Source organism: Biomphalaria glabrata, chromosome 9 (assembly GCF_947242115.1).
Source record: "Biomphalaria glabrata chromosome 9, xgBioGlab47.1, whole genome shotgun sequence".
NCBI classification, from domain to species: Eukaryota; Metazoa; Mollusca; class Gastropoda; family Planorbidae; genus Biomphalaria; species Biomphalaria glabrata.
In genome coordinates this window covers 27734758-27759306 of record NC_074719.1, presented here as the reverse complement: position 1 = coordinate 27759306, position 24549 = coordinate 27734758, and the positions used below count along the sequence as shown (strand labels likewise).

Sequence of the window (24549 nt, the reverse complement as noted above, 5' to 3'; positions counted from 1 at the left end):
GCACGGAGTCTTTGTCTTCTTTAACGCAATCACCCAAACGACCTAGTCCGCGTCCGGAGTGCCCGTGTCCGTCGGAAGTGAATTCCTAAACAAACTCTAAGTTTAACCCCGAGTCTCACCCCCCCCCCCCCCCCGTCGGACGGGACAGCGGGAACTCGCCGACCGATTCAGGCTGGTGAAATGGAGTTTTGGTTTGGTTTTGCTGGCCTTAGTGTTCCAAGTGCGACGCACAACACTTCTAGACAATTTCAGATGGACCCCCGTTTGTCAATGATTTATTGAAGCACAACGTGTAGTTTTCGGAGCTTTTAGAAAAATACTAGTCGACCGGCGGCGTAGCATACACCGCTATTTTGCAGGCCACAAAAACCTTTGTGACCGCGGTTGGCTCCGCACTTTCATTGGACCCGCGCTAATTCTAGGTGTACAAATTATTAAATTAAACCATTTTATAACTTATAACAGATTTTCCGCTACCTCCTGTCGATTTCCCGGGAGCTCCTGGAAATCTCATGAAATTGCAAAATATAAGAAAAAGGCCTGGAAATATCCAAAAATTATTAAAAACTCATACAAATCTCCTTGAATGTATAGACAAAAATTGTCATTTTGGAGTGTCATTCAATATGGAAAACGCCAATCCTAAGCGCGATAAAAAATAACGGCATTACGCAATACCCGCAGTTGTGGAATCTAGTGAAAGAAGCTTCTTGCGCCTCAAACTAATGAAGAACTACTTGAGGTCAATAATTCTCGTAGATAAATTGAAACATTTGGTAATTATTGCTAATGTGCGTGATCTATGTAGGAAACAAAATTTTTATGATATACTGTATGACTTCGCTACATGCAAGGCTCGTAAAGTAGTTCTGTACGTAGTAAAGAATGAACACAAACTCTTAAATTTCACTTATTATTCGTATCTCTACCTAAACTTGACCCCGCGAAATCCGTTTCGCATAGGGTCCCACACCGGTTGAGTCCGGCCCTGCTATTTTGTAACGGGTGAATACTACTTGCACAGAGTAGATTACTTGTTCTCCTCCCCGCCCCCTCTTTTTATTGCCGCTAAAACTCCGTGGGGTAGAAATAAAAAAAGAGTGATCTTTCCATGACTTCTTGGTCACAACGGTTAAGTCCGGCCCTGCTATTTTGTAACGGGTGAATGCTACTTGTTCCCCCCCCCCCCCATCTTTTTATTTTCGTAAGGTAACTCTAGTCCGTCCGACTTGCAGAAATAAAAGAGTGATCTTTCATTTGCTTCTTGTCCAAACTCTTGAACCATGAAGAGAATTATATATGTATAGATGTTTCAGTAGGTCAAGAACCTTTCCTTGTGCAAAGCAGACAAGAGAAACAAAGCATGGTCTCACATCGAGTGCAGTGAACATTGGTCAGAAATTGTAGCTATTTCAAACGCCTTTTGTTTCTAGTTGCAGACACGTGACACCCATCATGTGCTTTCACCCCACACGGGCGAACTCTTCAGATTTTGTTGAAGTCAATTTCTTGAGTTGCAAGACACTCGCCCTGAGGCCCTCGGACTGGCCCTACGCCCCTCGGACTGGCCCTACGCCCCTCGGACTGGCCCTACGCCCCGCGGTAGAACAAAACGTTTATGGAGAGCTACCAGAGAGCTGGAAATCACTGAGCAGTCTATGGGACTACATGTTAAAGAGGAACAAGAAACTGTTTGTCCAAAATATCTGCGACACTTAATGCAAACCTTTTGAATGGAGGTCTCTTGGTAAAGTAGCGGTGCATAAGCAAGAAATTCATTTGCGCCTCTTCCACTAACAAAATTTAGGTGTAAGACAATATAGGACAATAAAAATGGTTTTAAAAATGGTACTTTTGTATTTATATAAAATATAAATGTTTTGTTATTTCCTTTAAAAAATGAGTCAGCCCTCGATCTTATTCCATGCCCTGATATGTGTACATCCTTGCTATGATTTCCTTCCAAGCTATTTTCCTCGTTTTCACAATTGTTTTCATGTTATTGTAGTCACTAGGCTATTGGAAACAGACTCCAGTCAACTGTAGCATCTTGCTATAACGAGTTGATAGAACTGAGACATCCACAAATGATTTCCTACTGTAGACACAGGCCTAGAAAAGGGAAGAAGGCCACATTCATGGCAGGAAAAAAGCTGAAAAATGTCATGGAGTAGTGAGAGAAGTGATAGGATCATAGCGAAGTGAGAGAAGTGATAGAATCATAGCGAAGTGAGAGAAGTGATAGGATCATAGCGAAGTGAGACAAGTGATAGGATCATAGCGAAGTGAAACAAGTGATAGGATCATAGCGTAGTGAGAGAAGTGATAGGATCATAGCGTAGTGAGAGAAGTGATAGGATCATAGCGTAGTGAGAGAAGTGATAGGATCATAGCGTAGTGAGAGAAGTGATAGGATCATAGCGTAGTGAGAGAAGTGATAGGATCATAGCGTAGTGAGAGAAGTGATAGGATCATAGCGTAGTGAGAGAAGTGATAGGATCATAGCGTAGTGAGAGAAGTGATAGGATCATAGCGTAGTGAGAGAAGTGATAGGATCATAGCGAAGTGAGAGAAGTGATAGGATCATAGCGTAGTGAAAGAAGTGATAGGATCATAGCGTAGTGAGAGAAGTGATAGGATCATAGCGTAGTGAGAAAGTGATAGGATCATAGCGTAGTGAGAGAAGTGATAGGATCATAGCGTAGTGAGAAAGTGATTAGGATCATTGCGTAGTGAGAAAGTGATAGGATCATAGCGTAGTGAGAGAAGTGATAGGATCATAGCGTAGTGAGAAAGTGATTAGGATCATTGCGTAGTGAGAAAGTGATAGGATCATAGCGTAGTGAGAAAGTGATAGGATCATAGCGTAGTGAGAAAGTGATTAGGATCATTGCGTAGTGAGAGAAGTGATAGGATCATAGCGTAGTGAGAGAAGTGATAGGATCATAGCGTAGTGAGAAAGTGATTAGGATCATTGCGTAGTGAGAAAGTGATAGGATCATAGCGTAGTGAGAAAGTGATAGGATCATAGCGTAGTGAGAAAGTGATAGGATCATAGCGTAGTGAGAAAGCTAAAAGCATGAAATAGCGCTAAAATATTTCGAATCGTACAGAATTACTGTTGTTGGTTTAGATCTATTACAAAATTAATTATACGACTGATCCAGACTAATTGATACAATTACACTTCGTATAAGCTTTATTGTTGTTTTTTTTATTTTTATTTTATAGTATTTTTATGTATTCTTCAATTCTTGTTGAACCTTTTCAAAGAAAACCTAAATATACATGAGGCCTAGAGGTGACATGGTCTGTGCATATAGTGAAATCCTACAAAATGTTCCAGACACCATATGAGCTAGGTGTCCATATCCTCAGCTCCCTGCTTATATAGCCGGTTGAAAGAATTAGCCAATGCGCTTCGAACTGTCGTCCTAATGGTCCCGAGTTCGAATCTTGCCTGCAGTCATGCCTTGCTCTTGTGCAGGAGGTTTGGGCTACGTCGTCAAACTCTGGTTTGAAACTTGTCAACAGACGAGCGCTAGTTCATTCTGAACTCTAGAAACTAGAAACAAAAATATATAAATAAATAGATGTAGTCCTTAGAACAAAATTATATCAATGATCATGACGAAAATCTCAAACATCCCTCTTGAAGTACTTCAAATAAAAACTAAACTTATTGCATGGTTAGATAACTTCAACACTAAAAGAGATAGGCCAACCTGTTTTAAAACAGTTCTAATTATTAGAATCCAATCTCTTGAGAAACTGTACATCATACATGTACCTGGTTCATAAAACACTCTAGATACGCCCTTAAAATTTCGTTGGAAACCTATTATTACGTCTAAGCGAACATAGTATAGAATTGTTAGAGTGATGCCACTTTAGTAATCAAGAAACTGTGGGGCCAAGAAAAAAAAATTAAGAATTAAAATAATTCTGAAATTTTCTTTTACCTGTTTTGTTATGAATATGAGATCTCAAACTCCAGACAAAGCAACTATCTTCATGCACAATCTTTTTTTTTTTTTTATCCTAACCCTGTCTTAGTTTTAGGCTACAAGTTTGTTTTTTTCTTGGTTAAAAGAAAACAAAAAAACTTCTTGTCAAAATTGAAAAAAAAAAGTGATTTAAGATTTGTTTTTATCTTAACACCCATCTTTTTACAGAGTGAAACATCTCAAAGTTGGCATCTCTTCAAAGTCATCGCTTTGTTTTTCACTAGACCTTCCTTAGGTCCCATGATGGACTAGTTCTCTTTGTCTCTGAAAGCGTCATAGTAATGAAAGTAGTGCGCCACTTTTAAAACGAAGTTACAGAGTATGTATCCATGATAAGACAGTAGTTACTGGCAGTGACTGTGAAACCAATGCGGATATAAATGTTTGAGTTGTAGTAGTTAGATGATTGACATACTTTTTACATAGCATTCATTTGTATGTTATTCAATAAAAGTTCTGACAGAAAAGAAAGTACGTGCGTTAGAATGTCTATTTCTAAATCACTGATTCTTTCTAAATGACTGAGTTCAGTTTGGTCACATTGAACCTCGAAGGGTCGTGAATATAGTCTTGAACCTTGTTACGATTCAGTTTATTGGTAGAAAAAAACATGAGATTTAATTATTGTTCATCATCATCATCATCAAACTCCATTAGAGTGAGGGCCTGAGAGGCTCAAATTCTCTCTTGCAAAAGCCCTGGACAGAAACCCTGCTGTCTTGCGTCGTGCATAAATGTCGCCATACAGGTCGAGAATTTTGGGTTTCCCAGACCTGTCGAGACGGAGATCAGCAAGTCTGGGGCAGTCAAACAGAATATGAGGCACGGTTTCCTCTTCTTCCCCGCAGCGAGGGCACCGTGAATCAAAATTTGGCCATAGCCGCGAGAAATATGAGCCAACAGGACAGTGGCCTGTCCTGCACTGTGCTATAATAGCTTGCTCAGGCCTGGACAGCCTCCACCACGGGGAAGTGCGGTCAGGGCGCCTCATGCGCTCCCAGACTCCACGGGCTTTTTGGGACTTGTCCCAGCACTCAAAGCACTTTTCCATTTCTGTTTTTTGTATTATAGCCAGGGCTTGATGAAAGCTTACAGCCTGATCAGTGGGTGGAATTTGCCCTCCCTGGTGGGCCAAAGAGTCTGCGATTGTGTTGCCAGTCACACCTATGTGACTCGGTACCCACTGCATTATTACAGGGATGCCATAGCGTTGTTTGATGTTATGTGAAGCCATGATGACAGTGTTGATATTGGGGGGCCATGGTCCGGGGCTTTGCAAAGCATGTAGTACAGATTTTAGTCAGTGACCACAACAATCTGTGTTGCCCTCAAATGTCCCTCGCCGAGTTGAGAGTCAATGACTTTTAAGGCTTCACAGACTGCCATGGTCTCCGCATCAAAACTGCAAACACTACCACATGGTCCAAAGATTTTGACTGTGTGAGAGCCAAGAAAGTCGATGTAGGCTCCATAGCCTGCTCTTCCAGAATCTATTAATTATTGTTAAAAAGTTTTTCTTTAGATCTAACTTGTAACAATGTTTTACATCTGTATTCCTTTTGTATGACACTGTCTGTTCATTTTGTATGATATTTATATTCACTTTGTATGAAACTGTCTGTTCATTTTGTATGACATTTATATTCACTTTGTATGAAACTGTCTGTTCATTTTGTATGACATTTATATTCACTTTGTATGAAACTGTCTGTTCATTTTGTATGACATTTATATTCACTTTGTATGAAACTGTCTGTTCATTTTGTATGACATTTATATTCACTTTGTATGAAACTGTCTGTTCATTTTGTATGACATTTATATTCACTTTGTATGAAACTGTCTGTTCATTTTGTATGACATTTATATTCACTTTGTACGACACCTCTGTATATTTTGGAACCATTGCTTCTTCTGACTAATAACCAACCATCAGGTCTGGATTTGAGTTTGTTCTATTTTTTATTTCAAGATATTTTCCCGTCTTTTGCTATAAGAAGCGTAAGTAACAGTACTCTGTATTCATATCGCAACCCAAGGCCAGGGAGCAGTATGACGTTGTTGTTTTTTTCAATGTGTATTTTTGGTTAAAGACGATAATTTAAAAAAACAAACTCTGTTCAATAATTTAATGTCTCAATGTCACAATCTATCACCTAGCGTTTATCAACTATCACCTTTGCCATGAGCTTTCAGAATTTAAAAAAAATTTAGGAATTTATCAAAAAAAATTTTGTATTTTCCTACGCTTCTCTTGATTCTCATTGAATTTATTTTGCGTAATAGAGTTGATAAGATACACAAGACTTTTAGACGAAACCGACATTGACCGCAGCAAACACACACAAAATTCTCTGCGCAAAACAATAAAATAGATCACTTTAGAAGTTCGCAGTTGGCAGCATCGTTTCGAAATTTCTAGGTATTCCTCTTCAAAATGTAGACTTCCCAGAAGTCACTTTGACATTCTCAGAGATACTTTTTTGTTTTTGGAGCTCCTGAAATAAAAAAAAAAAAGTACACATTCTCTCGTAGTGTATTTAAATAGTAGTCTTCAATCTAACGCTTAGCTGTAGAGAAGTTTAATCTAGATTCTATCTACATTGTTCAGCTGAAGAACATGTCTGTGCAGCGCGCGCAGTTTAATGACGTCTAGCAGACGCGGAGCAGACGTTTGTAGCTCTTCCAATTGACGTGTTTACACCTCGGTGAAACTGAAGTCGTCTGAGACACACACGAAGATGAACCCATCACAAGGGGCTACACTATAAATAGCTTTCATTTGGAGCACGCGCGTGCTTCTCGTCTGCCCAGTAACAAACTTCAGTTAAGGCTTGAACTTTATTTCCTGTCCATTGAACACTTTAACACATTGAACACTTTAACACACACACACACACAAATAATAAAATAAACTCAGGCGACATTTTTTTTTTACTTCACAAAAACTGTGGTACTTAAAAAACAAGGTTGCAAAGACAGTTTGTGTGGAAACACAAACTCAAAATCGACCCCCGCAGTGGTCCATCCAGGCAGGTAAAAAGGCAGGTTTCAATATTTTCAGAAAGAACATCAGAATTAAATTCGATCAAAGACAAATGACAGAGAAGAATGGAGAAAGAAGGTTGACAGATCTTGTGTGGTGCCCCAGCGGTCCAGCAAACCAAAGGATAGGTGAAAGTGAATGTGAAGTTAAATGTGAACCTGGCCTTACTGATGTCTTATAATGAATATCTAATTGATCTAATTACTTTATAAATGGTCAATCTCTAATTCATAAAAAAATAAATAAATTCGTAAACAAAAATAAAAAAAAAATAGTTAAGTGTTTTATATTATCGGTCTGGTATAGCGGTTCACGAGATAACATGAAAAATTACTTATTAACTGTTGTTTTAAATTTTGTTCAACTTATATGTATACTAAATAGATATTTTCTCTTTAACAAAAAGTAAACATTTTTTTCGAGTAAATGTAGTAGTTAGTAGGACAGAACTTACTTAGATTAGCAATACTAATGTAAAAAAAAAATATTTTTTGACAAAAAATAAAAAAAAAGTTTGTATAAATGTGTTTAAAATATGTTAATTTATTTAAAATATTATATTACATATTAAGCAAAATGCAGGGCCCCCTCCCCCAAAGAGGTCAAGTCCACCTAGCGCCCCCTCCCCCAAAGAGGTCAAGTCCACCTAGCGCCCCCTCCCCCAAAGAGGTCATATTACTAGCTAGCCACTGGTAAGGTTTCAAGCATGAAATATTGGGAACATTTGGGCGGTGTGCACCATAAAACATTTGGGCGGTGTGCACCATAAAACATTTTGGCGGTGTGCACCATAAAACATTTTGGCGGTGTGCACCATAAAACATTTGGGCGGTGTGCACCATAAAACATTTTGGCGGTGTGCACCATAAAACATTTTGGCGGTGTGCACCATAAAACATTTTGGCGGTGTGCACCATAAAACATTTGACTTTCTAAATCTCAAATTTGATTTCATTGAAAAGCGATCTCACATTATTGGCAGAGGACATGAAACGGAAGATGAATATGTTAGGGAAAATATGCATGAATACTTTTTGTCCCATGAATCGGGTTGCTTGAATCAGTCGAGAAAGCTAAAGGCTAGAGAGAGTTTAACTCTCTACTTAAATATAAACGACTACATTAAGACATGGATCCGCGTAGGACGTGCTTATTTTTTTCTAAAAATATAACGTCTGTAATTTATAAGATAAGATGAGACATTATGTTATCATATAAAAAAACTTTTTTTAACTCTTTGTAAAAACAAAACAACTCTAAAAATAGTGTTGACACCTCTAATAATTGGACTAAAATTAGAAAGATATTTACCACCTCGCCTTATCGGCACATTGTTGAGAGACAACTCTTCCTTAATGATTCAATATTGTCGTCTGCTGATAAAAGTGACAATTTTTTAATGAACCGACAAAATGGCGATCTGGACACTTTCTTCTCTCTCTTTGTTGACTTTCAGCTTTGTAAGGGAGGCAATGTTTAAACTTAGCGGCGTCTGTTCAGATGTAAACATCCAGGAAATGTAAACTTTCTTTTCAACAAAAGTTTTATTTTTCACACAAGGAAACATCAAATAGAATCTTCCAGAAATACAGGCACAAAGAGACTCATTGTTGTTTTTTTTTCGCACCTTTTTCTAGAAATATAATTGTTTCGTTTTGACAATTCAAGGATACATTTAGGATTCAAGGAGTTAAAACAAGACAAATATAACTTTCTTAGAAGAATACACAATTCATATTCATTTCAATTGTATTTATTAGTTGATTTTTTTTATGCCTTTGGAGGTAAAGGCGGCAAACTAGATTTGATTCGTTTTTGGTTTTGCTTTATACCTTGGCTAAGGGAGCCTTGACCTTGCTGATCATGGTAGTTGTTGTTTTGTTTTTGTTTTGCTAAGAAATGTTCTTAAATTTATAACCCTTTAGACCTGTGGTCTTCAACCTTTTTTGGCCTACCGCCCCCTTTTTGTATTTTTTCTTTTAAAAAATCCGCCAGCCCCCCCCCCCCCTAAACAAAAAATACGTATAAAGACGCGTGAGAAGGCAAATTTGAACAAAGTGTCATTTATTTATGAATTTGTATGCTGTCATTAACACTTATCTCGCATGGGAGACGAGCGCATGTCAAAGGCGATCTTCTTTGGCGAGCTCAGAGGAGGACGGAGTTACTGAGGTGCCCCCCATAAGCGCTATAAAACCTGCCCTTACTGGCATAGAGGAAAGTAATTGACAACATTCTCTGGCAGCAGATGGCCTCTGAGAGAGACAGTTGGAGAGCTCTCACAAAAGCTGCGGGACAAACATTTGAAGCCATTATTGAAGACAAGTGCAAAAGAAGGAAAGACAACTGAAATAGACCGCCAGCAGACAACGACTTTGTCTGCATAAAATTCGGGAAAAAATGCAGGTCGCAAGTGGGTTATCGAGGTTATGTAAAACACTGCACTCAGCCCTAATCTTCGGATTCGAAGGCATTGCAAATATTATCATTATACAAAAATTATGTCAAATAATGTGCAGTGATTACACAAAAATTAATCTGATTGCCATGACTTTCTTTCAGATCCTAAGAATAGTCCCCTTTTAAATTTTGGAATATTAGGGCCTACAGTTTTCAGGTTTAATTATAAATTAATTTTTATTTTTAATATAAACATTATTATTGTTGAATTCACTACAAAATGAAATTAAACTAAAGGAAACCATTGTGCCTACTGCAGTCTGACAATATTAGTAATTTCAAGCTTTAAATTAGCCAAAACAAGGCGAAGGTCTCCTCTAGTGGCTACATCCGTCTATTTCTTTGCTTAGTCATTAAGTTTGTTACGCACTAAATCTAGGTTTACCATTAATGTTGAAGGAAAAGCTAAAACATAATTCCATTTCCGACCACAGTTTTGGAATTTTACTGAAACATTTAAATGCAGCCACATCTCTGTTGTGCCTTCTATGTGAACATTCTTTTCACTGAAGACATAGTTTTGTAAATCTATTTTTTCCTGCAACTCAATTTGAACATCAGTAACAGATGTTTAATAATTGTCATTTATATACATTTTTTTTATTATTTACATCCTAGAAGCGAATAGTCATTTCTTCATAGAGCACTGTTAGGTGAATTACATAGCTATCGATGTCCTTAGGCAGTAATTCATTTGTCAACAAACAAAATATGTGAGATTGGAAAGATCTTTAAAATAGATTTAATATCTCGATAAAAAAATGATATAATCAATGACAGTACATTTCTTCCCTTGCAGTCGGAGGTTGGTTTCATTCATTTGTGTTAGAGGCCTACCATGTAAACCATTTTTGTTTAGCCTGCTTTAAGTCACCGCCAACCGTTGAATCCTTCTGTTTCTCAAAACAAAATTGTATTTAAGAGCTTCACAAAACGAGCAATAACAAACCCCTTTCGAAATCCAGCGAACTTCAGTTTACAACAAGAGTCTAATATCTTTTTCATTATTTGTTTCACAAAACTGTTGAAAAATGAGATTATTTTCGTCAAGGGTTTGTATTTTATTTACAATTTTTATAATTAGATTCAAATAGAAATGAAATCGCGGGCTAAACTTTTCTTAAGATGTTGCCAATGTATCATAACTCACAAGGTGAATAGTGAATAGATCTGTTCTTTATTCTATATTACTTATTGTTACGAATCTCACTATGCAGGCTCTCTGCAAACTGCACCATACACCACCAACGTAAAGAACTCAGGGCTCCAGAGTAACGTAACACTTTAATAGTTAAATAAATAACAGCCAATACTGTACAATTGGCAACACGTACACTGTACAAATATCTCTCCGATAACACCGTACCGCCGTATCAACTCTTGCACTGGCCTCTCCGTCTCGTTCCGGGCTTGCACTGGGTTCAACAGTTCAGGACTGACTTCACACACTAGGCTCGTTGTGTCGGACTTGATCGCAGACCAAGATCAAGACGCCGTTCGTCTCAACTGTACTTGACAGTACTCCGCACTGAACCGTCGTAATGCTCCGTACAGAACCACACCGCTGAACTGTGCTGTAGTAGACCGTGTTCTGAGCTCTCTCGTGAACCGTCTTGACTGGACACCTCCGCTCTTTATATATGGTCCCTGCTGGCCTTCTAGAACCGGACATAACATCGCTCGACGTTTCTAGCTTCGTCACATGACTACATCCCTCGTGACGCCCCTGAGCTCTGTTCACGACGGCGATCCTTCCAGAAACGTCCTGTTGACACTCGACTCGGCTGACCGTCGTAACTCGTCACGGTTGACCGCTCGTCTAGCGCTGGCCTGGGGCGATTTGCGTCGGCTGACTACACTCACATCACTACCCCCCATCTGTGCCACCACCAGGTTTATAACATTATGAAGCCATTGTCCAACCACTGATGGTTCCCTATATGCCGCCATAAGCTACATAATTAGACAATTTTGAAATAATAATGAAATAATATTTCATCGCTAACAGAATAAAAGTCTTTGTGTGCAATATAGTTGTAGTTTTTTTAAATAATTTTAGTTTTAATCATTTTTCAAACAATATCATCCTTTTTCTAAGAGGTCACAAAAACATATCCTGCTTTGCCCTTTTTTGTGTTTTTAATATTGTTTTTATAGTAGATTTTTTTATAATTGTTCATGACTATTCTTAAATTATTTTTTAATATTGCTATATGTTCGTGAAGCCGACTTGGTTTCATAACCTCATCTGAAAATGCTGTCATTCAAAATATAACAATGGAATACTTTTTATCTAGTGGCGATTCACATTCACTAAATCTCTTAACAATATTCCGATACATACCAGTGAGTTTTCGTAATAACACTTTGTCGATGTTTTTTGTTTAAAAAAAAAAAAGTTAAAATTATTCTATTTGAATGTTAGCTTGAACGTTGTTTTCAATTAACATTTACATTTCAATATATTAACATATGTAGATAAAATAAACTATAATCTAAAAGGCGTATCACCTAGTTAGTTTCTCAAATCATAAACGTTTGTGCGCGCAAGATCGAAGGACACTAGATACCCTACACTACAACAAAAGAGTATGAATTTGAAAATAGAAAATGGGATTCCCGAACTATTGTCTCTGTTCTGAAATTAGAAGCACGCACTCGCTAGAATGTGCCAGCTTTATCTTGTGAATGTTTACATGATCGTCTTATAACTGCATAAAACAAATGTTCACTCAGGGTTCAAGATTTCTCAAGGGAGCTTATTCAACTTATACCACTACATCTGTCAAGTAAGATTTCTTTCCAATTTCGAGATACCAAACAAAATAATTAATTACCAATAGTTAATTAACTAATCGGTATTTTTTTTTTTCAAATTGATTCTAATGTTGTCAGATAAAAGAATAATTGTGTAAAATTTCAGCTTGATCCGAGTTTGGATATGGGAGAAATAACGTGTACAAACTTTTTACCAGACCGACAGAGTGAGTTGATATAAGATTTGTAAAATTTATTTGATATTTTAAATTTACAAAAAAAAATTGAATTTTTTGCTTTCATTTGAATTTTAACGATTAGAGAGAAAAAGAAGAGCAAGTGATATGGTGAAATATGGGGGTAATGTCATCTAAAATAATAAAATGCGTAAGTAAATGAAAAGAAAATGTGGGGAAAATTGTGATGCAGACAGAAACTATGACTAAATGTTAATACACAATTATTGACAACTACTTTTTTTTTTTTTAATTACCTTTAAGCTGCTTTCAGAAATGTTTAGATTCAGCAGTGCTTAGAAGAGCACAAACATTTAATTTATGCCTTTTGAAATGCAAAGCTGATCACTACTTTGGAGATGTGTATACCGGTTACACACAGTTGTTAAATAGGAGAATCATCCATACTTTTTGTTGTGTTCCTGTTCTATACATCTCTTGTTTCTCTGTGAGTACAACATTACTGGACATGGACAATGGTGTTATCGCTGTGTCGAGTGATACAATAGAACATTGTGTTGGTTTATGGTTTCACTTGAACCTGGAGTGTATACAGTGAAAGTTCTTCTGCAAAACTGTACGAACGACAATAATCCAATTGTTATTGCTGTAACAACCCATTGACCTTTTGACAGAGGTTTATAACTGTTTGAAGAATTCAATAATAAAACCTTGAATCTATATGTCAATTGTAAAGCAATATTGATAACATAAAATGATCCCCCAACGGAGACAAAAAAACAACAAACTTTACTCTCTCTCTCTCTCTTTCTCCCTCTCCCTCTCTCTCTCTCTCTCTCTCTCTCTCTCCTTCTTTCTTTCTTTCTTTGTTCCTCTCTGTCTCCCCCTGCCATCATTGTTTTCTCCAGTCAGGCTACAAGGAGTTAACATTTGAATGGCGATCATTCATTTCAAAGATTACAACTGACAAAAAGCTTAAGGTGCTAGTAGTTGATATTATCTCTAGCGTAAAGGGGATTAAGTCAAGGCAATATTCTCTCTCTTCATGTTGCGTTGTTCTCAGCGACTTTAAAACTAGAAATGAGAGCCAAAAACAATATAATGGTTTACACATATCACTGACAATATAAAGGTACAAACATGTCACTGACAATATAAAGGTATAAACATGTCACTGACAATATAAAGGTATAAACATGTCACTGACAATATAAAGGTATAAACATGTCACTGACTATATTAAGGTATAAACATGTCACTGACAATATAAAGGTTTAACCATGTCACTGACAATATAAAGGTATAACCATTTCACTGACAATATAAAGGTATAAACATGTCACTGACAATATAAAGGTATAACCATGTCACTGACAATATAAAGGTATAAACATGTCACTGACAATATAAAGGTATAAACATGTCACTGACAATATAAAGGTATAAACATGTCACTGACAATATAAAGGTATAAACATGTCACTGACAATATAAAGGTATAAACATGTCACTGACAATATAAAGGTATAAACATGTCACTGACAATATAAAGGTATAAACATGTCACTGACAATATAAAGGTATAAACATGTCACTGACAATATAAAGGTTTAACCATGTCACTGACAATATAAAGGTATAACCATTTCACTGACAATATAAAGGTATAAACATGTCACTGACCATATAAAGGTATAAACATGTCACTGACAATATAAAGGTATAAACATGTCGCTGACAATATAAAGGTATAAACGTATCAACGACAATATAAAGGTATAAACATGTCACTGACAATATAAAGGTATAAACATGTCACTGACAATATAAAGGTATAAACATGTCACTGACAATATAAAGGTATAAACATGTCACTGACAATATAAAGGTATAAACATGTCACTGACAATATAAAGGTATAAACATGTCACTGACAATATATAGGTATAAACGTACCAACGACAATATAAAGGTATAAAGGTATAAACATGTCACTGACAATATAAAGGTATAAACATGTCACTGACAATATAAAGGTATAAACGTATCACTGACAATATAAAGGTATCAACATGTCACTGACAATATCAAGATACAAACATATCAGCCAGTTGGATATCTTTCACAGAATTGTGTTTCTATATTTGTTCATTCTTTGTTTCGCACAATTGTGATACGAGTCCTAGAAGAAATATACCATAAGAACACATACTGTGTAGTAAAAGCTTAAAACTTTAAGCCAGTTAATTTAATTCGTTAAATTAACATGCACAAAACATCTCTGGATTTAATAACACAAAATTATACATTGATTTCATAAAACCAAAATAGAGAATCTTCTCTTCCCATTTGTATTTAGATTTGATCTTCCAGAAGAAACTAAAGGAAATAAACAATGGTTCTAGATTATCTTTATTTTGTGCTCTGGAAATCCCTGAACCATTTCTGTCTTGAAGCAGTCACGTGTCTGTATGTCAGCAAGCATAGAAGAGAGCTTCTGGCTTTAGAGTCGACGCCTTCCACGCTTACTGAAAACATCGTCATAATAAGTAGAATAGAAAGTACCCATAAAAAATTATTTCGTACAAAATTGTCCAACAAAAAATGGCTACGTTTATTCTAAAACAAAAAACATAAACATTTTATTATAGACTTTTAAACACAATCAGGTGCTATTTTAATTGTACATCTCTCATCAGAACAACCAGACAACTTAAATACAATAATATAGAGAAAAGAATTAATTAGTTTTCTTCCACAAAGGTGCTGAACAATGAGAGGTCAAACTGTTCCACCCTGAGGTACTCAATCTTTCCCCTAATGTATGGTCCTAGCGGACTCATCGCTAAGTGTTCCACTTCCGTTTGATGAAAAAAAGCAAGAAAAACATAAAAAATACTTTTTAAAAAAAGCTTCTATTTAATTGTATTAGTTTGAATCAGTCGTGTCATTACATTTGTAATAGATCTAAACCAATAGCAATAAATCTGTGCGACTAGAAATAGTTTGACCAAATGGTTTTTGTTTAGCTCTATTTCTTGCTTTTAGCTTTCTCACTACGCTATGATCCTAGCACTTGGTCTGGACCAGTTGGGACAATGAGAGGAAGGTGGAAGAAAGAGATATCTAGGTGGATTGAATGTCGGAGAAATAATAGGTACAAACTTTTTATCCGACAGACAGAGTGGATATAAGGTTTGCAATAGGAAACTTTAGCCTGAAACTAATGGACCATAGAAGTAAGTTCGTAGAGACTAAATTAGTGACTAGTTAAGGAATAAAAAGCAAAAAAGAAAAAATAAAGAGGTTTATACCATAAACTGTGCTAATGTGAACTAGTCACTAACGGCAGTTGGAACAAGTCAGATCAAGACGTTTGTGAAGACACTACACACTTCTATTGGTTGACCAGATGACTAGAAAGATTACAAGTACTAGATCTAATCCATGAAGTTATTCCGTCAACTCAAACATATCTAATTAGACATATTTTAAAATCTTCAAATGCAAGACTAAATTATGTTCTGCTGGTGGCCGGTGTGGGCAGTAAAGAATAGAGAAGCACTAATTACCATTCGACAGCTGCGCTGGGTCGGACACTTATACCGCATGGGAGACGACCACACACCAAAAGGTGATCTTCTTTGGCGAGCTTAAAGCAGGACGGCTTAACAGAGGTGTCCCCCGTAAGCGCTATAAAGATCAACTCAGGCGCCATTTCGCCCTCACTGGCATAGAGGAAAGTAGCTGGCACCAAGTGGCCTTTGAAAGAGATAGTTGAAGAGATCCAAAGAAAAGACACTTGTTGAAGACAGGCGCCCAAGATGAAAAGAATACTTCAATCGACCGCCGGCGGACAACGGCTTTGTCTGTACGAGATGCGGGAAAACATGCCGGTCGCAACCAGGTTTGTTTAGTCATGTGGAACACTGCACTCATCCTTAATCCTCGGATTCGAAGTTATTGCCATTATTAGTAGTAGTAGTATCATACGTTCGCTCAGGTATAACATTTTTATATCATTTACATAATCCGTCTGTCGTCCTTGACCTTTCGCTAGATCCAATAATGCTGTATAAAAAAAATACCTTGGTTATTGGTTATTGGAATATAAAACCTGCCAATAAAAAAAATGCATATAAAACAGCAGAATAAAAAAACAACACTGTCAAACATTAATGCGCGCTAATCTGGCTTTGGTTTCCCTTGACACGTCTACACCAATGATCAAACATATCCGATCATATTGAAGATTTTGTTTTTAATGGGTGCAGTGTTCGGTGCACAGCATAGACTATATATTACATGGACTGCCAACTCTACGCACTAAGCCTATATTTTTCAATAAACAAGTCCCGTTCACGGAGGCGTCCTTGGTTGCGTGGTAAATTGACTTCCGGTAGATTTTTTTTTACGTATAAAGAAACCATTCCCGAAGATTTTTACCACCACTTTTACAGCAAATCATGAATGGAAACTGAATTGTTAAAGAAGAAGTTACAGAGGTAAGTGTGCACAAATCAATTTCTGACTTAGATCTATAACTGTAAAGCTTTATAGCTGATTTTCTTAGCCAATATAGACTAATTAGCCAAGCCTGTATTTCGTGTATTTTCTTGTTTACGACATTGATTGAATTGAGGTTCTTGTGAGAGCATAGCCTATATATATAGGCTTTATAAACCAAATAGTAAGACTTATTCAGAAGGATAACCCGGTAAATTTAGATCTATATGCTCTTACTATAATAGGCTAAAATGACCTTTCGTTTATAAGTTGTAAAAAAGTCCTATATTATGTGTAGGCCTAAAGTAAAAGTAATAAGTCTAGATGTAAAGTTTTCTCCGAGTTGAAAAATGTAAGAAAAGTATGTTTGGCATTTAGATGCTGTCGTTGATAAAATAGAAAAAGTACATTCTGTGATGTTTTATGGCAAGTTATTATAACACAGTGCAGGACAGGCCACTGTCCTGTTGCCTCATGTTTCTCACGGCTATGGCCAAATTTCGAATCCTGGTGCCCCCGTGCCTCATTTTCTGTTTGACTGCCCCAGACTTGCTGATCTCCGTCTCAACAGGTCAGAACCAAAAATTCTCGATCTGTATGGTGACATGTATGCACTACGCAATACAGCAGGGTTTCTGTCCAGGGCTTTTGCAAGAGAAGATTTGAGCCTCTCAAGCCCTCACTCAAATGGAGTTTGATGATGTTGACTTTTTATGCCCTTTTTTTCTGTCTTGGTGAGAGTTATTGTAAGACTGAATTATTGACCTGCAGCTGTCGAAGTATTGACTAGCCTTTGTAATAATTACTGCGAAAGGTAGTGAGAGCAGCATCGTCGTCAAACATCAGTTCCCTAATCAGGTTATGTAGTTTCCTCGTTTTGGTCAAGCCAGTTTAAGAAGCCTTCCATCCGATCTACTGTGGATATATAGGGCCTACTCCATCTTCCAAGGCGCTATGAGAGTACTGACGAAACAATTCCGAATAGTGTTGATGGCCAAAACCCATCCTTGTTTTACCCTGCTCTTGATAGATAATACCGGTACCTAAAAGTCTTAGAGGAAGAACTGTCAAACTTTACAGTTTCAATAGCTTATTTGGACAGACAATTTTTACTAGTAAAAACCACTTCTGCTTAGTGTGAGCATATTGCTAAATGAAGTTCATATTTCTATTACTTTCTACTCAAGTCACCCAAGAGAAATTTTATTTAAAGCGAAAACTTTTTATAATGCATTTTTCATTGTTTTTGTTTTTTTTTACTAAAGGAGCATACTACTTCCACAAACCTGATTTGATTGTCACTAACTTTCAAATTGAAAGGGATATACTACAAGTGAGATTTTTTTTTACTTTCTCCAATAACATTGTGTTATCAATACATTTATCACTTTAAATTACTTGTAATTGTGAAATAATAGGTAAAAAATCTCCTTAAGTACATGTTACATTTAATCCTATGCATAAAATTTATTTACATAAAAAAAATCATTAAAGCAGGCCTAATTGTAGAGAAAAAAATATTTCTTGTGATTGCATTGAAATCAACTTTAAAGATGCTGTCCATTGTTGTAACATAAAGTAGTCTTACATTTTTTAATTAGCAAATATATATATTTATAACATGTCTAAACTAGTTTGAATTTCTTTTCTTTTTTTCTCAGCTGCTCATGAATTTCGAGATTTTACAGCTAATAGAGGAACAAATTTTATCTGCTTCCACTTAGCCAAACAGCATGGAAATATGCTATTGTAATGAGTAGAAGATATTTGTCATTTAGAGTATCATGCAACAGCTAATTATCAGTCCACACATTTCAAGATGAGGAAAAGAACAGTATAAGCTACATTCATTGATGCATTATTTATACAAAAATGTATAGTCAACCCAGTCATCACTCCATTTTTTTATGAAGCCAGTTACAGTTACCATGAAGGGATGAAATTTCAGATAATATTCTGTTTATTTCATGAAATGAGAATAGGCCTACATCAGAAATTGAAATGGTCATCTTCAGTATTTAATGTTTCATCTAAAAATGATAATTATATTAATACATATTTGATGTACAAACAAATGAAAACCATTCAAACACTTTTTTTTTTGTGAAGTATAGAGGATTAAACTTGTAAGTGTCTGAACAATACTACATCGACATTAACTTATTATTATAGACTTTTTACAGGAATGTATCTTAAGCTGGACTGAAAGAGAAAGTTGCTATAATTTAAATAATAAAATTTAATAGTTTGAACATGTAACTAAAAATTGAATAATGCTAACATTTATTGACAAGTGAATATTGGTAATGATGTGCTTTCTATTTTAATAAGTCAATAATATTAGTAAGAACAATATTATCTTCACTTTCTTATAGAAATAATGCTCAAGTCTTCAGAAATGGTAGTTTTCAGAATCATCAAATCAAGGACAACATAGTATTCATGAACTTCCAGCTATCAGCAAGCTCCTAGTAGGTATTATGGAGCACATTCTCCTTCAACTCAGAGGATCACAGGCACTGGACAAATTCTAGTACTGTTGATGGAATAGAAACAACATACATTAAATTCATAACAAGTCACCAATTCAATCTTAGTTTCATATAGTACCAAACTTCCATATGTTCAAGTCCTTTACGGATAAAATCAATTCTGAAAACATCTAACAAAACAGTTCCTTAAAAAGTATATTAGGAGTATAGTAAAGTATATTAGAGGTTTTACACAAAAAATGCTATGGGAACATATTATGAAACTAAAATATTACAAAAAAAAGGAATAGTATAATAATAACAATATTTAATCTTTGACATTATATTCAGTAATATTATGAAAATTTAATGAATGATTAAATGCACTTGAAAGTGAAGGGAACAGATTTTTAAAAAAATTCAGGAAATTTTCTGCACAAGCATGCTGAGGTAACCCAAATAAAGAGAGTCATTGAATATTGTACTGAGTGTTTGAAACATAATTTTTTACTGCATACATTAAATTATAAACATATCTTTGCAAATTTAAAGGGAGAATTTGAAGACAGCTTTTATTCTTTTTGCACTAAGATAAAAGTATTAAATTTTAAGCTGCCCTACTTACTGGAAGGAGGCCTGGTGGCTTAGCGGTAAAGCGCTTGGCTTCCGAACCGGGGACCGGGGTTCAAATCCTGGTGAAGACTGGAATTTTTAATTTGAGTCTGAGTCCACTCAGCTCTAATGGGTACCTGACATTAGTTGGGGAAAGTAATGGCGGTTGGTCACTGTGCTGGCCACATGACACCCTCGTTAACTGTAGGCAACAGAATGGTCTTTACATCTTTACATCATCTGCCCTATCGATCACAAGGTCTGAAAGGGGAAACTTTACTTTTTTTTTTACTTACTGGAAGTTTCGTAGGAGGAGTTTCTGGCATAACAAGTGAGTTTTGTGGCATTCATCCTATTGATAAACTCTTAGAAATAAGAAAGCATCATTTCTTCTTGAAATATACATCTGCGGAAAAGAAAAGAACAATTGCTTTTAATGTGAGCAGTAATAAAATTCTAATTAAATTTAAAAAATCTCCAAAATATTTATAGTGACTTAGTTCAAAGAATTATGTAAAGACTTTCTTTAAGCATTTTCTCAACTCATCTGACATACTTTTCCACCAAGATAACTGGTTAATCTGTACTTCTAATTGAGAATTGTTGCATAATATATTTAATTCTTATGCAAGAAAGTATAATTTGAAGGAAAACACCTTAGATAACAAAAGAGTGGTATTGGCCTGCATGAGAAAATTATCACTTTAGAAATACCCTGCACAGGCTGGAGGGAATATAATATGTTTTATTTACAACATAACAACAATATTGTGTAAATATTCACCTATAAGTTAGCTTTAAATAAAATAGCACATGGATTCTTACAATTAAAATAGACTTACATAACGTTTAAAAATAAATGATTAATTACTTAAAAACTTACTGTTAAATGTATTTATACAGCTTCTGGCACTGTGTGAAAACTCCTTTGAAAACAATAAGAGCATATAGTGGCAGTATCTGGGTAAATACTTGAATCCACACATTGAATGGTAGCAATTAGAGCCCTTTGGGTATCTTTCAACATCCTTTGTGTACTTCTTTGGTAGTTAAGAGAAAAGTTAAGATCTAGATCTACAGTGAATAAATAGCACAATTTGGTACCTATTGCCTACTAGAATATGTGAGAATAATGAAAAACGAAAATAGAACCGATTAGAATGTCTAGTCCAATCTAGATCTAGTACAGTTGTTTATATCTAGGCAAGATATGAGTTGTGATCAACAGAGCTAGATCTAGTACATGAGTAGGGCCTATGTTAATGGGCATGGCTGTAGTGTATTGTTACGAATCTCCCTATCCAGGCTCGCTGCAAATGGCACCAAACGACACCACCAACTGTAAGAACTTGACAACTCAGGGCTTGAAAATAACGTAATAGTTTAATGTCAATAAATAGCAGCCAATACTGTACAATTGGCAGCACGTAACACAAGACAGTACAAATATCTCTTCGATAACACCGTACCGCCGTATCAACTCTTGCACTGGTCTCTCTGTCTCGTCTCGGACTTGTACTGAGCCGTTGTAAAGAACTGTAGATCGGGATGTTGTCACTACTGGTCTCTGATACCTTCGCTCTTTATATAGGGTCCCTGCTGGCCTTCTAGAACCGGACAGAACGTCGCTCGACCATTCTGGGTGGTCAGATGACTACATCCCTCGTGACACTCCTGAGCTCGGTTCACGATGTCGATCCTTCCCGAACCATCATGTTGATACTCGTCTCGGCCGATCGTCGTAACTCGTCACGGTTGACCGCTCATCTAGCGCTGGCCTGGGGCGATTTGCGTCGGCTGACTACACTCACACACCACCACCCCCATCTGTGCCACCACCAGGTTTATAACAGTATAATCAGTGTATAAATCACAAATGGGAATAGATCTAGATACAGATTCTAGATCTTATAACTTTGTCTTTATTATAAGTATAATACTATAAGAGTCTAGGTCTATTATTATCATATAAAATATAGATATAAACTAGATATAGATTAGAGTCGTTAGTAAAGATAAAGTAGATCTTCAAATAGTTTAAAGAACGATCTGTGACACTGTGAGCCAAGCACTTCTATTCATGATTCACATATATATGAAGATGCTAAGGCTAAGGGCTAAGTAAGATGAAGTTTAAGTTAACAAGTCAGGAAGTCAGATTAAAATTAATCATCATGATCAAGGTAAGATGAAGCTGAACATCTAGACTTGAAATTATCCTAGATCTAGTCTAGAGTCAACTAAAGCTAGATTATATATAATAGGGGGCCTATATAGATTCTATATCTTCATTCTCTGGGTTTATCAGACACACACAGATGATGAATCTAGAGACTCGACGTTCATAATATTTTTAGTCATAATTTTGTTAAGAGTACTATAGGCATAGCCAGATTTTTTATAAAAACAAATTATTATTTTACAAACTTAAAAATTGGCATTTACATAAATAGTGTTTAGTGTTCTATTATATATATATATATATATATATAGTAGTGTAGTAGTGTGTTGTGTGTAAGTTCGTATTTGTAGATAAAGTTTATAGCCATAGGTCACTACATCTGGGTGAAAGTCTACATGTTTATGTGTACAATCACTTTCTAGTGAAGTAGAGCCTAATGATTCTAAAATTTTATTGGGCGAATATATTCGAAACAATATCAGATCTTTTTATAGCTTTTAGAAGAATTGGATGTTATTTGGGATTCTAGTTAGTTAAAAAAAACACTAAAAACTTGAAGGCCGAAATTTTTATGCAGATTTTTCAGTTAGTCATACATACATCGTTGATTTTTTTTTTATGGTTGATTTTCCATTACTATAGATAAAAATGCACATTATCTTGAAATTAAAATCAAATTGAATAAAAAAATATTTGTATATCTGAACAAAAGTTGGTAAAGATGTAAGATTGTAGGCTTATTGACTCACTATATTGTTATTTTATTTAGACTGACTCATTCACAGACTTAACTTAGGCCTATATCACCCATTATATACAAAATTAATAAATGACACTCTCAGAAATGTATTGACTCTTTCAGTAAATCGCTTATCACATTTAAAATATACATTGTAAAAATAATGATAATAATTATCAAATGTGATGAAAAAAAAAAAAAAGAAAAACAAATAATCCAAACTGGCAGCACCAATTAGCAGACAATTAATGTCGTAAACAAGAATACACGAAATACAGGCTTGGCTAATTATCTATATTGGCTAAGAAAATCAGTTACAAAGCTTTATAGTCATAGATCTAAGTCACAAATTGATTTGTGAACACTTACCTCTGTAACATCGTATATGACAATTAAGTTTCCATTTATAATTTGCTGTAAAATTGATGGTAAAAATCTTCGGGAATAGTTTCTTTATATAGTAACAAATTCTACCGGAAGTCAATTTACCACGCAACCAAGGACGCCTCGGTGAATGGAACTTATGCTTAGTTTTCTTAGTGTTGGCAGTCCATGTAATATATAGTCTATGGTGCACAGACTATGAAAGTATTAATACCATAGTAACATTTCTTTGCACTATTTTTTTAAAAAAAAAAGTGTTTACTAAAAGCACGTGACTGAATAGGCGTATGAAAATATCCACTAAGATTCAAACACTATACACTCTTGTTTATTGTCTGCGCACTACTTTTATTTCAATCTGCTCCAATTAGAGTCTTTAAAGTACCATGTGATAAATCTATTATCTAAACCCTCTAGCCCTAAATTTGGCTACCTCATTTATCCTTAAATCTCATACTAAATGACTATCTAGAAATAGGCAAACTGAAAAACACAAACAAACAAAAAATTACGTGATAAATACCTGTAGAACAAAAGACAATACCACCTTTATACATTTTATAGAGCGATTATTTTGCTCTAAATAGCTCATGAATGTTTGAATTTTAAAAAGAATGAACTGTCTGTTCAAGATAAAGATTTTTACTAAATCTGAAGCCAAATTTAAATTAATTTTTAGTATGGTTTTAAAAATTATTTCACTTGAACTAGAGTTTTACCAGGCTAAATGTGTGACTTGAATAGACGGATTGTAAAATAATAATAATATAACAAATAAAGCTTTCGTAAGGGAAAGAGCTACACATTTACAATCACATCTCTCAATACTGTAACCTTTATTTCCCTTTTTGTACATCATGCGAATTTAATTAATTACCGCTGATTAATTAATCGCTTAAATTTTTTAATTGAATCATGTTTTGTTATGGACAATGAATAATTGTGCAAAGTTTCAACTTGATCCTAGAATGGGAAATAGAAGAAATAACGTGTACAAAATGTGTACTAGACAGACAGACAAACAGACAGACGGAGTGAGTTGATAAAAGCTTTGTATCAACGTGTCCTTATTACTTTCTTTCAATAACTAAGCACTCTTCACTCTTCACTACTCACTTTTTTTTATCTTTCATTTTTAATGTGCAATTTAATTTTTACTATTCCTCGATTCAGCTTGCAATTTCATAG

At 35.5% G+C, this 24549-nt stretch overlaps 1 protein-coding gene and 1 long non-coding RNA gene across 3 annotated transcripts in view; one reads left to right on the top strand and one right to left on the bottom strand.

Annotated features, from left to right (window-relative positions):
* The window catches only part of LOC106059890 (CCN family member 1-like), a 208481-nt gene that overhangs the window by 5126 nt on the left and 178806 nt on the right, over positions 1-24549 (top strand). The window lies entirely within an intron of this gene.
* LOC129928182 (uncharacterized) lies at positions 18816-21310 on the bottom strand. Its single transcript, XR_008779773.1, has 3 exons — positions 20940-21310; positions 20353-20462; positions 18816-19509 (listed from the first exon to the last, which is right to left on the bottom strand). It is a non-coding gene; the product is annotated as an uncharacterized LOC129928182 (long non-coding RNA).